A 14,694-nucleotide genomic window follows, 5' to 3' on the forward strand; every position below is an offset into this window, starting at 1 on the left:
TAATCTGCTCCTTATCTTGATAGTTGTGAAATTTTACGATAACATCCCTTGGGACATCCCCACTTATTTCAGCAGGTTTTCTTATCCTGTGCACTCTTTCAAGTTTTATTTTGCTACAGGGATCGAGTGGATTTATCAGGCCTCCAAAGATTATATCCATTTTTTCTTGTAAGTTCTCTTTATCTCCTTGGGTCTCTGGTAGGCCTCTAATCCGAAGGTTTTTCCTTCTGTTCTGGTTCTCTTGGTCTTTCTGCCTGTATAGTATGATTCTCTGCTCTTTCTGTATCTCTTCAATCTGGTTCTTAAGTCCTTTTATCTCCGCCTCTTGCCTGACCATCGTTGTTTCTGCGTCTTCAACTCTTTTTAGGATGTGGTTCATATTTTCACGCAATGTTTCTATTTCTCCTTTAATTGATGCTTCAAGCCTCGCAAACATTTCTGCCATTTCTCCCTTTGTTGGGAGCTGTTTATTTTGTTGGGGTTCCATTGTTATTACTTCGATTGGCTCGCTGCTTGCGGCGTGGCTGTCGATCTCGGATCTTCTTGTCCCTATTTCCCCGGGATATCTTTGCCACTATCATGCACCATATATTTTCTGATGGTTCCCGGGCTTACACTTGCTCTAGGTGGGTTTGCTGTTGTCCCCATCGTAGATTTACATCTCATTTTTTCCTGTTTACTGCGTTTAATACGTTTCGAAACAAGTGCCTACTTTCAACCTACTCGCTAGCCCCCCCCCTTTCTCTCGCTTCTACCCACACTCCCACCGGTCACAGTCCCAAGCTTGCAATCCCTAGTGTCCCCTGCTCTAGGGAAAGCACCTGAGTGTTTAAAGCATACGATAAATGATTAATCTACCGGGGGGTCCCAATTTTACTATGGTGGAGAATCCAACTTGTTATCCTCCTGTGAGTTGTGCAACTGCGTCTAATGGTATAGCTTGTAGATTATCCTGGCATTAGTAGCTCTAGAACCAGAGATTGCCAATATTCACTTGCAATCACTACGCGCTTTATTTTTAATTTTTTTATTTTTATTTTTTTCGCTTGAAATTGTCTTCTGTACTCAGCAGAATTTACCCCTAAGCAACAATAATAACTCTGTAGAGAAGGTCAGGGTAGGCCCATGAGGGTAGTCTCACAGTGGGTATATTAGCACCTGGTTCCCCCTTCTGTGCACTCCGCTTGAGCCTGGTATGCTGATAATCTATGCACAAGTCCACTTAGCAATCACAGAGTCTGCTCGTTTGAAAGCAAAGCAGTACAGCTACTTCATATGTCTCTTTCCTATTATAGTGTTATGCGATGTCATAAGATGTAATTTTGTCGTCATTAACATAGGTGTACATCCCGTATCAGTCCCTGTCATGGCAAGAGGCAGGTCGTGCCCATCTTACCTCAGCATACGGTGATTGTGCATTTTTACTAGAGTGGTGTACAGCCGTTATATAGGTTCCTGGCAGGGGGAAATGTGACAGATCTCTACCTTATACCATCAAGGGGGAACGGGGCACAGTGCAATAAAGCTCAGCGACAAAGTCGTATAGTCCCTAATTTCACAGTACAGCCTGAAGTCAACATGAGACTTTCTTCCTTATAGGTTGTCCTTATACATTATACATTGAATCAGCTTAGAATATAAACAGTCAGAGTCAATCGGATCTAAATAGTATCGGGCTACTTGCCTTTCTTCATACCACCGTTGCACAGAAGATCGCTGCGGCTTATATCCACTTATGGTGCACTTACCCCATCAGGTGGGCCTAAGCAATTTGCCTGGCTTTCATCCCCTATAGCTTTACTTTCGCCTTTACCCAGCACTGCTGCCTCCTCTGGTATTTCACCGTCGCTTTGCTGCTGCGGGTGTGCAGAAGCTTGTGGCTCCGTTTCCTGGGCTCTGTTCTCCATGAGTAGTGAGTGGTGAGTAGTGGTGTCTATCGCGGGGCTAGTCAGACTAGGCTAGTTGTGTCTGGGGTTTGTCGGTACTTCCCACTGTGTCTGCAGGCATCCTACTCAGCTTGTCTCCCAGATGCTGGTACGTGGGGCGCACACTCCGCACTCCACCTGATCCCGTTGCGGCCCGGTTTGCAGTGGGGGCGCCGGAGGGTTAAGGGCAGCGGGCCCAGAGGTATGCGGGGTCCGTGGGGGGGCTAAGGGGTGGCCAGCGTCTGAGCCGAAGCCAACCTCATGGGGAGAGACACACCAGGCATCACGGGCTTAGCATCGGCGCCAACTCGACGCACAACTTACGACTCCTCCCTCCAATAAGGTGGCTGATCTTAAGCTGCCCCCTAGAGGACATCCTGCCTCATTGGAGTTGTGCCTCCCCCTCTCTTCTCTCAGGCACCAAGTACAGTCAGTGACCTCATCATCCCCTCCCTCCTCGTCACTGGAGCAAACTTGGCAATATGCTGCAGCTGGGGGAACACGACTGCCAGTTTCTTGTCCTTCTTGGGCACCCCCTCTCTCTAGGCTCACGTTACAACCTTCTTCAACCTAGGAACCAACATCGAAGCCTTCAAATCCCTGCGCATCCTCCAGCAGCATGTACCCAACACTGTGGTCGAATAATTCTGGGGACTCCTCTGTGCATGATGTTGGGGCTACAGAAGGAGTTACTGTGGACAAGGAGCTGGTGGAATAGGCCACTTTGGCAGCTGCATTGGAAGGCAAACTACCCTGAGCCTGAGTGACAGAGGATGAGGAGGAAGAGGACGGCTTTGTTATCCACTCCACCAACTCTTCTGCATGTTCTGGTTCAATAACATGGCCAGCAGCAGAAAAAAAGGACAAGTGTACCCTATACCCACCTACAGAGGATGCACCATGTCCAGGACCAGCACTGTTGACTAAAGACACAGAGGCTGCTTGCCCTCTTTTAGTGGCCTGTAAGCGTCTGCCTTACCTTGATGTATATTTTGCTTTGCAACTCCACACTACACTGTATTAGATACTGTGTACACCACCAAAAGTGTAGTAGAAACTGTACACACTGTATTAGATACTGTGTAAACTGCCCGCACTGTGTTAGCAACTGTAATATGGCTGTACTGTATTGTGTACTGTGTAAACCACCAGAAGTGTAGTAGAAACTGTACACACTGTATTAGATACTGTGTACACCGCCTGCACTGTATTAGCAACTGTACTACGGGTGCACTGTATTGTGTACTGTGTACACCACCAGAAGTGTAGTAGAAACTGTACACACTGTATTAGCTACTGTGTACACCACCTGCACTGTATTAGCAACTGTACTACGGCTGCATTCTATTATGTACTGTGTACACCACCAGAAGTGTGGTAGAAACTGTACACACTGTATTAGATACTGTGTACACCGCCTGCACTGTGTTGTGCACTGTGTACACCACCAGAAGTGTAGTTGAAACTGTACACACTGTATTAGATACTGTGTACACCACCTGAAGTGTATTAGAAACAGTACACCATGGAATGCACTGTAGATATAGATGCAAAGTATATATTCATTTATATCTATGCAGAGTACCGGTATATATTTATGCAGAGTAAATATATATATATATATATATATATATATATATATATATATATATTAATGCACTGACTGAATATAGAGTAAACACTGAATATATAGTCTATGCTAAATGCAGAGTATTTAGAGTATATATATATATACAGAGTATATATGCAGAGTATATATAGATATAGATATATGTTGGCCAAAGCATGCAGGCCAGGTTCATGCTTTGGCCAATCATCATACAGCAATGCACTGCGATCTCACAGTGCATTATGGGGCGTTCAGCGGCGCTCAAATTTGCCGAAAACACCCCATAATGTTCTCTGTTCGGCGAATGGGCAAACACCCGATGTTTGAGTAGAACTTATGTTCGACCTGAACATCAAGCTCATCCCTAGAAGCATGCAACCAGGGAGATAACACAACATAAATGTGTCCGCCAAGCACATAATGAGCTAGAACCATGAGCATTGCATGAAGGCATAGTGCACAACAACAATATATAATCAGTATAATTTATTACATACAATTTATATAATAACATAGTAATATAGTAATATACAGGTTCATGCTGTAGACATTGTAAAAACCAAACTCATTTTCGTCTATCTCCACAGAATAATAAACATAGGTAAATAAAGTGGTACAATCCAGATAAGTATAAAGGACAAAATGGTAAAAATCCAGCGGTGTAAACACAGGAGGGCATCCAATAGCTCGACGCGTTTCATGGCTTCTGCCACTCTTCAGGAGCAGATGTAGGGTAGGTGTCTATATAAAAATGTTCAAATTACTGTAGGTAATTTGTAAATAAGATCTATCTATAGGGAGGGAAATAATCACACAGTAATACTGGCAGACATGCTGAGTCTGGGCACAAATGGTGAGCATTGCCACTGCTTGGCTGTCTGCACCTTGCTCCTCATTGGCTGCTAGCGTGTCCTATAAAAACTGGAAGTATTTATACTCCGCCCAGTTGATCATGACAGTCCCTAGGGCTGCTACTCCTGTGATAACTATGCACTCTTGGACCTCAACTGCTCACGTAGGTATCGTAGGTATATTAGCTACTCCATTTTATATCTTTACTACAGTTTATATTAGAATATACACATTTTTAATAGATGGTGATGGTGATATGGATCACATCAATTTTCAATATCTATGGGGATTTCTCCCAGGGACTGCTGTTTCCCACTGGTTTTTTACCATCACGTGTCGGGGTCTTTCCACCTCAGCTCCCGGGGCTGATGACCCTTTTTGGCCCGGCCTTCAGCCCTCCACGTTTGTGCCCAGACCATTAGCATGTCTGCCAGTATCACTGGGTAATTATTTCCTTCCCTATAGATAGATTTTTTTTACAACATGATTTCTACCTACAGCAATTTGAACATTTTTATATAGACACCTACCCTACATCTGCTCCTGAAGAGTAGCAGAAGCCATGAAACGCATTGAGCTATCAGATGCCCCCCCTGTGTTTACACCGCTAGATTTTTACCCTTTATACTTATCTGGATTGTACCAATTTATTTACCTACGTTTATTATTCTGTGGAGACACGCAACAATGAGTTTGGTTTTTGCAATGTCTACAACATGAACCTGTATGTTACTATATTACTATGTTATTATATAAATTGTATATAATAAATTATACTGATTATATATTGTTGTTGTGCACTATTCCTTCATCCAATGCTCATGGTTCTATCTCATTATGTACTTGCCAGACACATTTCTGTTGTGTTATTTCCCTGTTTGCATGCTTCATACAAAGTGCCAAATCTTTCTCCACATTGACATATTACGGGTGGAAGCACTTGGCTTGACATGCCCTGTGCTTCATATAACCGGTTCCCGACTGGCTCCTGTAGATTTACATCGGCAGAATGGCACGGGTGCACAAAGTAATGTACCCGTACGTTGCTTTGAATTTGCTGCTGTGTGCGCGCGCACGCCTGCCGCGATCTACGTGAGTCGGGTCATGGGTCCCACGGACTGGATCGCTGCGGGGATACCCGCAATCACCTCACGGAGAGGACGAACAGGGAGATGCCGTTGTAAACAGCAGCTCCCCGTTCTGCCTAGTGACAGCGTCACTGTTCTCTGCTCCCTGTCATCGGAAGCAGAGATCAGTGTAGTGACACAGCTAGCCCATCCCCCCTACAGTTAGAATCACTCCCCTAGGACATACTTAACCCCTCCCGCCCCCTAGTGGTTAACCTCTTCACTGCCAGTGTCATTTACACAGGAATCAGTGCATTTTTATAGCACTGATTGCTGTATAAATGACAATGGTCCCAAAAATGTGTCAAAAATGTCCGATGTGTCCACCATAATGTCACAGTCCCGATAAAAATTGCTGATCGCCGCCATTACTAATAAAAAACAAATTATTAATAAAAATGCCATAAATTTTGTAAGAGCTATAAATTTTGCGCAAACCAATCAATAATCGCTTATTGCGATTTTTTTACCAAAAATATGTAGAAGAATACGTATCGGCCTAAACTGAGGGGAGAAAAAATGTTTTTTTATATATTTTTTGGGGATATTTATTATAGCAAAAAGTAAAAAAAAAAGCGATTTTTTCAAAAATGCTCTTATTTTGTTTATAGCGCAAAAACTAAAAATCGCAGAGGTGATCAAATACCACCAAAAGAAAGCTCTATTTGTGGGAAAAAAAGGACGTCAATTTTGTTTCAGAGCCACGTCGCACGACCGCGCAATTGTCAGTTAAAGCGACGCAGTGCCGAATCACAAAAAGTGCTCTGGTCAGGAGGGGGTAAATCTTCCGGGGCTGAAGTGGTTAAAGTCCCAACCCTTGTTTTTAATTAATTTGTTTTTAATTAATTTCTTATTAAAGGAATAGGCTGTTGTCTTTTCAAGGGAATTTCCGCTTCGTTTTTATGAAGTGAAGCTCTGCTGACTTCAATCATACAATCTTGTGCAAACAAAAGTATTTTTTTTATTTTCCTTGCAAATGGCTGGGTATTTTCAAGGAAATTTTCATGTCCTGAATTTTGGTTACTGTAGAGAAGATTTGCTAATAGCTGGATAACTAAAGTGAACAAGAGTGAGGACTAAGGGCAGCCCTGTCCTTTTCCCCTTTGTATTTGGAACAGAGTGGACTTCAAACTGGAATATTGTAGGTTAGCCAAAAGGATATAGTGGCACTATTCATTTACTGAAATTCGGTCCAAAGCCCCATTTTTCTAGAATGTAGAACATACACTATATTGCCAAAAGTATCGGGACACCCCTCCAAATGAATGGATTCAGGTGTTCCAATCACCTCCATGGCCACAGGTGTATAAGCATACCAAGACATTTGGATAATTTTATGCTCCCAACTTTGTGGGACCATAAAACACAATTATCAGATACTAATATTTTTCAATTACTGAATAAAAACCCAGTGTTTGAATACAAGACTAAATTAGGGAAATTAATCAAGGGAGGACGGAAAAAATGAGTCTTAACTGACAAAGAAGCACAATGCCTTGACCCTAGTGCATGTAGAACCCTGATAACGTGTATACTATCCAAGAGTCATAAAAATTCAAAAACAAACCCGGGAGACCCATTATTAATTTGATAGATTCAGTTTGTTCAAGGTTGGGACAGTATATAAACTATTATTTCCAACCATTGGTAGGTAAAACAAATGCTTACCTTAAAGATACTAAACATGTATTCCAATATCTAGACCCTTTAGTAGTTACAGATCCATGTATTCTCACGACGGCAGATGTCAGTTCATTGTACACAAAAATTGGACATGATGAGCCCCAGCGGTCAGTGGAATGGGCATTAAGATTATCAGATTTATCTGAGACACATAAGACATTTCTGCTTCAATGTTTGAAGTTTTGTTTAAATCATAACTATTTTTGGCACAACAGACAATATTACCTTCAGGTGAGGGGTGTGGCCATGTGGGGCTAGGTTTGCCCCTAGTGTAGAAACCTCTTCATGCCTTATTGGAAAGAAAATCAGATCATCAAGGAACGACCAGAGGAACTTATCTTCTATAAACGATTCATTGATGATCTTATACTCATTTGGAGAGGAGATGTTGGTAGATTTGAAGCCTTTAGAGACATTATGAATAATAATGATCGGAATATTCATCTTACATGGAACATTGATCATGTCAACATCTATTTCTTGGATCTTGAGCTATTTAGAGAACAAGGTAGGTTACTGACCGCAATGCATTTCTACCAATGTATATTTGCCATCATAGTCCCTGGATATCTAATATCCCTAAAGGCCAATTTGTTAGAATAAGCAGGAATTGCACTTGAGATACTGTTTATCTCCAAAAAGCTGAAATATTAGCAAATAGATTTATACAGAAAGGATACAAAAAGTCAAAGACTGAAGAAGAAAAAATGAAGGTCTTGAATTTGGACAGAAATGTGTTAGTATATAGACCGGGAGGTGTAAGATCAAAGGATTATGAATATAAAAGATATTGGATTATAATATAATACAATATAAAGAATTTGAAAGGGTAGTTAAAAGATATTGGAATATTCTTTTAAAAGATAGAGTATTAGGACCACATTTACCTAGAAATCCAGGGTTCATATATAAAAGGGAACCTATATTGAAGAACCAGTTAGCCCCAGGGATGGTGGACCCCCCCAAGGGTATAAAAAACAATACAATGTTCAACTTTTTATCTGGATTTTATGCATGTGGTAAATGTACAGTATACAAACATGAAAGGAGTAATACAAGAAAGAGAAAGGACTTCATATCTACTAGTATGGGGAAACAGTACAAAGTCAAGGATCTTATCACTTGCTCCTCAATAGGAGTGATATATATGCTTGAATGTGGCTGCGGGTTGCACTACATTGGACGCACATCCAAAAGTTTACAAGTAAGAGTTGGGGAACATATTAAAAATATTAAGAAAGGGGTTACCACACACAATGTGTCGAAACATTTTAAATTGGTTCATAATAGAGATCATAGCTCCCTCAAATTTTGAAGTATAGAGAAAGTTGAGAGGCACTGGAGGGGGGGGGGGCAATTATATAATACAACTTAGCAGAAGGAAATCATTCTTGATCTTTGAAACTAAGTTTCTCTCCCCCAGAGGCCTGAATATAGAATTTGACCTTAATTGTTTCATAAGTGACCGTTAAAATTAATGGGGGCTCGCCTGACAATATTCACTACATACATTTATCCTGTTATGTGTTTTGGGATGAGATGATGTTTTATTCGTTTTTTTTATATGAGCATACCTAGGTTATACACAGGGGATTATTAGATGTATTGTGTAAGGAAGGTTCTTATTATTAGTAGTGGGCAAATTATTATATGTAGAGTAGTATAGTATGCTATATTTTAGGGCACATGCTTAGCATAGGTCTCATTAGATGGGTTGTCTTATTTCGGTATGGGACGTGTTTTAGTACAATCCCCAGCCTTAAATATATTACTGGTGGATGTATTTTTGAGGTAGGATGATATACATGTTTTATATTTTATTTTATATATATATATATATATATATATATATATATATATATATATATATATATATATATATATACAGTATCTCATAAAAGTGAGTACAACCCTCACATTTTTGTAAATATTTTATTATATCTTTTCATGTGACAACACTGAAGAAATGACACTTTGCTACTTTGCTATAATGTAAAGTAGTGAGTGTACAACTTGTATAACAGTGTAAATTTGCTGCCCCCTTAAAATAACTCAACACACAGCCATTCATGTCTAAACTGCTGGCAACAAAAGTGAGTACACCCCTAAGTGTAAATGTCCAAATTGGGCACAAAGTGTCAATATATTGTGTGGCCACCATTATTTTCCAGCACTGCCTTAACCCTCTTGGGCATGGAGTTCACCAGAGCTTCACAGGTTGCCACTGGAGTCCTCTTCCACTCCTCCACGATGATATCACAGAGCTGGGGGATGTTAGAAACCTTGCGCTCCTCCACCTTCTGTTTGAGGATGCCCCACAGATGCTCAATAGGGTTTAGTTCTGGAGACATGTTTGGCCAGTCCATCAACTTTACCCTCAGCTTCTTTAGCAAGGCAGTGGTCATCTTGGAGGTGTGTTTGGGGTTGTTATCATGTTGGAATACTGCCATGTGGCCCAGTCTCTGAAGGGAGGGTATCATGCTCTGCTTCAGTATGTCACAGTACATGTTGGCATTCATGGTTCCCTCAATGAACTGTAGCTCCCCAGTGTTGGCAGCACTCATGCAGCCCCAGACCATGACACTCCCATCCCCATGCTTGACTGTAGCCAAGACACACTTGTCTTTGTACTCCTCACCTGGTTGCAGCCACACATGCTTGACACCATCTCAACCAAATAACCCTTTCATGACTAAGCCTATTTTTGAAATTTGGTGTTTACAAGTTAAAATCCGTATTTTTTGCTAGAAAATGACTTAGAACCCCCAAACATTATATATATTTTTTTAGCAGAGAATCTAGAGAATAAAATGGAAATTGTTGCAATATTTTTTATCACACGGTATTTGTGCAGCGGTGTTTTAAACGCAAATTTTTGGAAAAGTGACACTTTCATGAATTTTAAAAAATCCAAACAGTAAAGTTACCCCAATTTTTTTGTATAATGTGAAAGATGATGTTACGCCGAGTAAATAGATACCAAACATGTCACCCTTTATAATTGCACGCACTCGTGGAATGGCGACGAACTACGGTACCTTTGAATTTCCATAGGCGACAATTTAAAAAATTTTTACGGTTACCAGGTTTGAGCTACAGAGGAGGTCTAGGGCTAGAATTATTGCTCTCGCTCTGACGATCGTGGTGATACCTCACATGTGTGATTTGAACACCGTTTACATATGCGGGCGCAACTTCCGTATGCGTTTTCTTCGCTGCGCGAGCTCGCGGGTACAGGGGCACTTTAAAAATTTTTTTTTTTTTTTATTTAATTTATTTATTTTTGTACTTTATAAATTGTGTTTAAAATTTTTTTTTTTTTTTTTTTTTTTTTTTTACTTTTATTGCTGTCACAAGCAATGTAAACATCCCTTGTGACAGTAATATGTGGTGACAGGTACTCTTTATGGAGGGATGGGGGGTCTAAAAGACCCCCCATCCCTCCTTTACACTTCAAAGTATTCAGATCACCGAAAATGGCGATTCTGAATACTGTGTACTTTTTTAAATTCGGCGCCATTGGCAGCCGAGTAAACGGGAAGTGACGTCATGACGTCGCTTCCGCATTTACAAGAAGAAGGCTGGAACGAAGCCGCTCGCAGCTTCGTTCCAGCCCGCCCCCAGCCGCCGAAGGCAGCCGAACGGACACCGGGCCTCCCGATCGCACGGGAGGCCCGGTAACAGCGGCGGGAGGCGGCGGGAGGGGGGGGATGTCCCCTCCCGCTCCTCCGGTATAACAGCCAAGCGGCTTTTAGCCGCATCGGTTGTTATACTCGGGTAGCCGATCGCCCGCTGAAAACAACGGTACCGGGATGATGCCTGCAGCTGCGGGCATCATCCCGGTATAACCCCGGAAAGCCGAGTACACATATGTGTGTTCGGTCGGCGGGAAGGGGATAAGTTTATCTTGGTCTCATCAGACCACAGGACATGGTTCCAGTAATCCATGTCCTTAGTATGCTTGTCTTCAGCAAACTGTTTGCAGGCTTTCTTGTGCATCATCTTTAGAAAAGGCTTCCTTTTGGGATGACAGCCATGCAGACAAATTTGATGCAGTGTGCGGGGTATGGTCTGAGCACTGACAGGCTGACCTCCAACTCCTTCAACCTCTGCAGCAATGCTGGCAGCACTCATACATCTATTTCCCAAAGACAACCTCTGGATATGATGCTGAGCACATGCACTCAACTTCTTTGGTCGACCATGGCGAGGCCTGTTCTGTGTGGAGCCTGTCCTGTTAAACTGCTGTATGGTCTTGGCCACTGTGCTGCAGCTCAGTTTCAGGGTCTTGGCAATCTTCTTATAGTCTAGGCCATCTTTATATAGAGCAACAATTGTTTATATAGAGCAACAATTGTCCCCTTGTATTTATAGATGTATTACACAAAATAGGCAGCCCATTCCCCATACAGTTAGAAACACCTCTCAGGGAACACAGTTAACCCCTAGATCGCCCCCTAGTTATAACCCCTTCCCTGCCAGTGTTATTTATACAGTGATCAGTGCATTTTTATAGCACTGATCACTGTATTGGTGTCACTGGGCCCAAAAAAGTGTCGCTTAGGGTCAGATTTGTCCGCCGCAATGTCGCAGTCCCACTAAAAATCACAGATTGCCGCCATTACCAGTAAAAACTATAAAAAAAAGTCCCTAAATCTTTCCCCTATTTTGTAGATGCTGTAACTTTTGCGCAAACCAATCAATATGCGCTTATTGTGATTTTATTTTACCAAAAATATGTAGCAAAATACATATTGGCCTAAACTGATGAATACATTTGTTTTTTTTATATTTTTTTGGATATGTATTATAGCAGAAAGTAAAAAATATTGTTTTTTTTTCAAAATCGACGCTCTTTTTTTGTTTATAGCGCAAACAATAAAAAATGCAGACGTAATAAAATACCACCAAAAGAAAGCTCTGTTTGTGGGAAAAAAGGACATAAATTAGTTTGGGTACATTGTCGCACGACCGCGCAATGGTCAGTTAAAGCGATGTAGTGCCGTATCGCAAAAAATAGCCTGGTCAGGAAGGGGGTAACTCCTTCCGGGGTTGAAGTGGTTAAGGTTTCGAGGCTGACGTTTGGTAACTCGAATCTTCAGCTCCCTCTACATATTTTCTATGGGATTAAGGTCTGGAGACTGGTTAGGCCACCATGTGCTTCTTCTTGAGCCACTCCTTTGTTGCCTTGGCCGTGTGTTTTGGGTCATTGTCACACTGGAAGACCCATCCACGACCCATTTTCAATGCGCCAAAAATACAGAACATAGTGGCGCATACTGTAGTATATGAAATGTAACTTAAGTCCATACAAGAGTCCTTTGAGCTATATAGCTCTGTGTCTTTGTACCCAGGGCAGCCTTGCAGGGGGAGTTGAAGCGTACTCAAATACATATGGAAAGAAAAGAGAAGATAGGCGCCGCTTGAGTAAAACTATTAATTTAAAAAATGAAGTATATTAAAAACTCACATGGAAGTATCTTTACAAAGGCACAGTGAAGTCCAGTGAAAAGCGTCAATCTCCGTCTCAGCTATCAGTACTAATCTCGTCCTGTGGAGCAGTGTGATGTGAAGCCAGCGTCCTGTCCACCAGGGATCTTTTGGCTCTTGGGCGGGATCCAGAACGAGGTCTGGAACGAGGTCTGGAGCTCAGTTAGCAGGCCTCAAGAGAGGGCTGGAACGCAGCGTGATGTTATGTGACGTCATCTCGCCACACGCTGTGTTCCAGCCCTCTCCTGAGACCTGCTGACTGCGCTGCAGACCTCGTTCTGGATCCCACCCGAGAGCCAAAAGATTCCTGGTGGACAGGATGTCAGCTTCACATCACACAGCTCCACAGGACAAGATTAGCGCTGATAGCTAAGAGGGAGATTGACGCTTTTCACTGGACTTCACTGTGTCTTTGTAAAGATACTTCCATGTGAGTTTTTAATATACTTTGTTTATTAAATGAATGCAGTTTTAATCAAGCGGCGCCTATCTTCTGTTTTCTTTCCATTTTCAATGCGCTGACTGAGGGAAGGAGATTCTTACCCAAGATTTGACAGTACATGGCCCCGTCCATCGTCCCTTTGATCCGGTGAAGTTGTTCTGTCCTCTTAGCAGAAAAGCAGCCCCAAAGCATAATGTTTCCAACTCCATGTTTGATGGCGGGGATGGTGTTCTTAGGGTCATAAGAAGCATTCCTCCAAACATGGCGAGTTGATGACAAAGAGTTTGATTTTGGTCTCATCTAAACACAACACTTTCACCCAGTTCACTTCTGAATCATTCAGATGTTCATTAGCAAACTTCAGATGGGCCTGTACATGTGCTTTCTTGAGTAGGAGGACCTTGAGTAGGAGGAGGATGTCGTCTATCAAGAACCCAGAGCAGAACTGGTGTTCTGGAAAAGATATATAGACGACATCCTCCTCCTATCGGAGTTCATTGCCGGCCTAAATATCAATGATAGGGGTATTGCCCTTACATTTGAGGGTAGCACTACTGAGATACACTTTCTTGACCTTAGGATTAGAGTTAATGAAGGTATAATTATCACCTCCACCTATTTTAAGGCCACAGATTGCAACGGCTATATAGACACTAAAAGCTGTCACCATAAGGCCTGGTTGGGATCAGTACCTAAGAGCCAGTTCCTGAGGTTGAGGCGTAATTGCACCAATACTGAGGACTTTGTGTCTGAAGCCTCTATCCCTAGGCAGCGATTTCTTGAAAAGGATTACTCAGCAGAGGTTTTGGATGAGGCGTTTAACGTTGCAAAAGAGAAAAATAGGGAGGACTTGTTAACTGTAAAAACTAAAGTTCAAGACACTTCTTTTAAATTCTTATTTATTACTGCCTATTCCAACCAATATTATGAGATTCAAAAAATAATTCAAAGGCATTGGAAAGTTTTGAAAGCTGACAGGGTTCTGGGTCCCGATTTGCCCGACCTACCTCGTATGGTTTATAGGGGAGCTCCCCCATTGAGGTTACAAGTAGCTCCTAATGTCATTAATCAACCCAAGCAGATTTCTTTCTTTCATGAGATGGGTTTTTTTTTTCCTTGTAGAAGATGTCCGATCTGTAAGCTCAATACCAATACACGTAGGAAAATAGATTCCTTCCAATCCACTTCTACCCAGGAAACATTTAGGATAAAACCCTTCATTACATGCACTACTAAGCATGTAGTGTATATTGTTATTTGCCCTTGTGGGCTTCAGTATATAGGGCGTACCATTCGAAAGCTGCATATCAGACTCAAAGAACATGTTGACAATATCAAAAGGGGTTTCCCCAAGCATAGTCTATCCAAGCACTACGCTTTGAAACACGATTGTAATCCAAAGGGCACCGTGTTTTTGGGAATAGACAAGTTTTCTGGTCATTGGAGGGGAAGCAACATGACTAGAGGAGTCTCTCAGCTAGAGACTAAATGGATATATCAAGCCAGGACATATTTTCCATATGGGATGAATGTGGAATGGGACTTGAACGCCTTCATTAGCAATAG

The sequence above is a fragment of the Aquarana catesbeiana genome, linkage group LG01, assembly GCF_042186555.1.
Source record: "Aquarana catesbeiana isolate 2022-GZ linkage group LG01, ASM4218655v1, whole genome shotgun sequence".
NCBI lineage: Eukaryota > Metazoa > Chordata > Amphibia > Anura > Ranidae > Aquarana > Aquarana catesbeiana.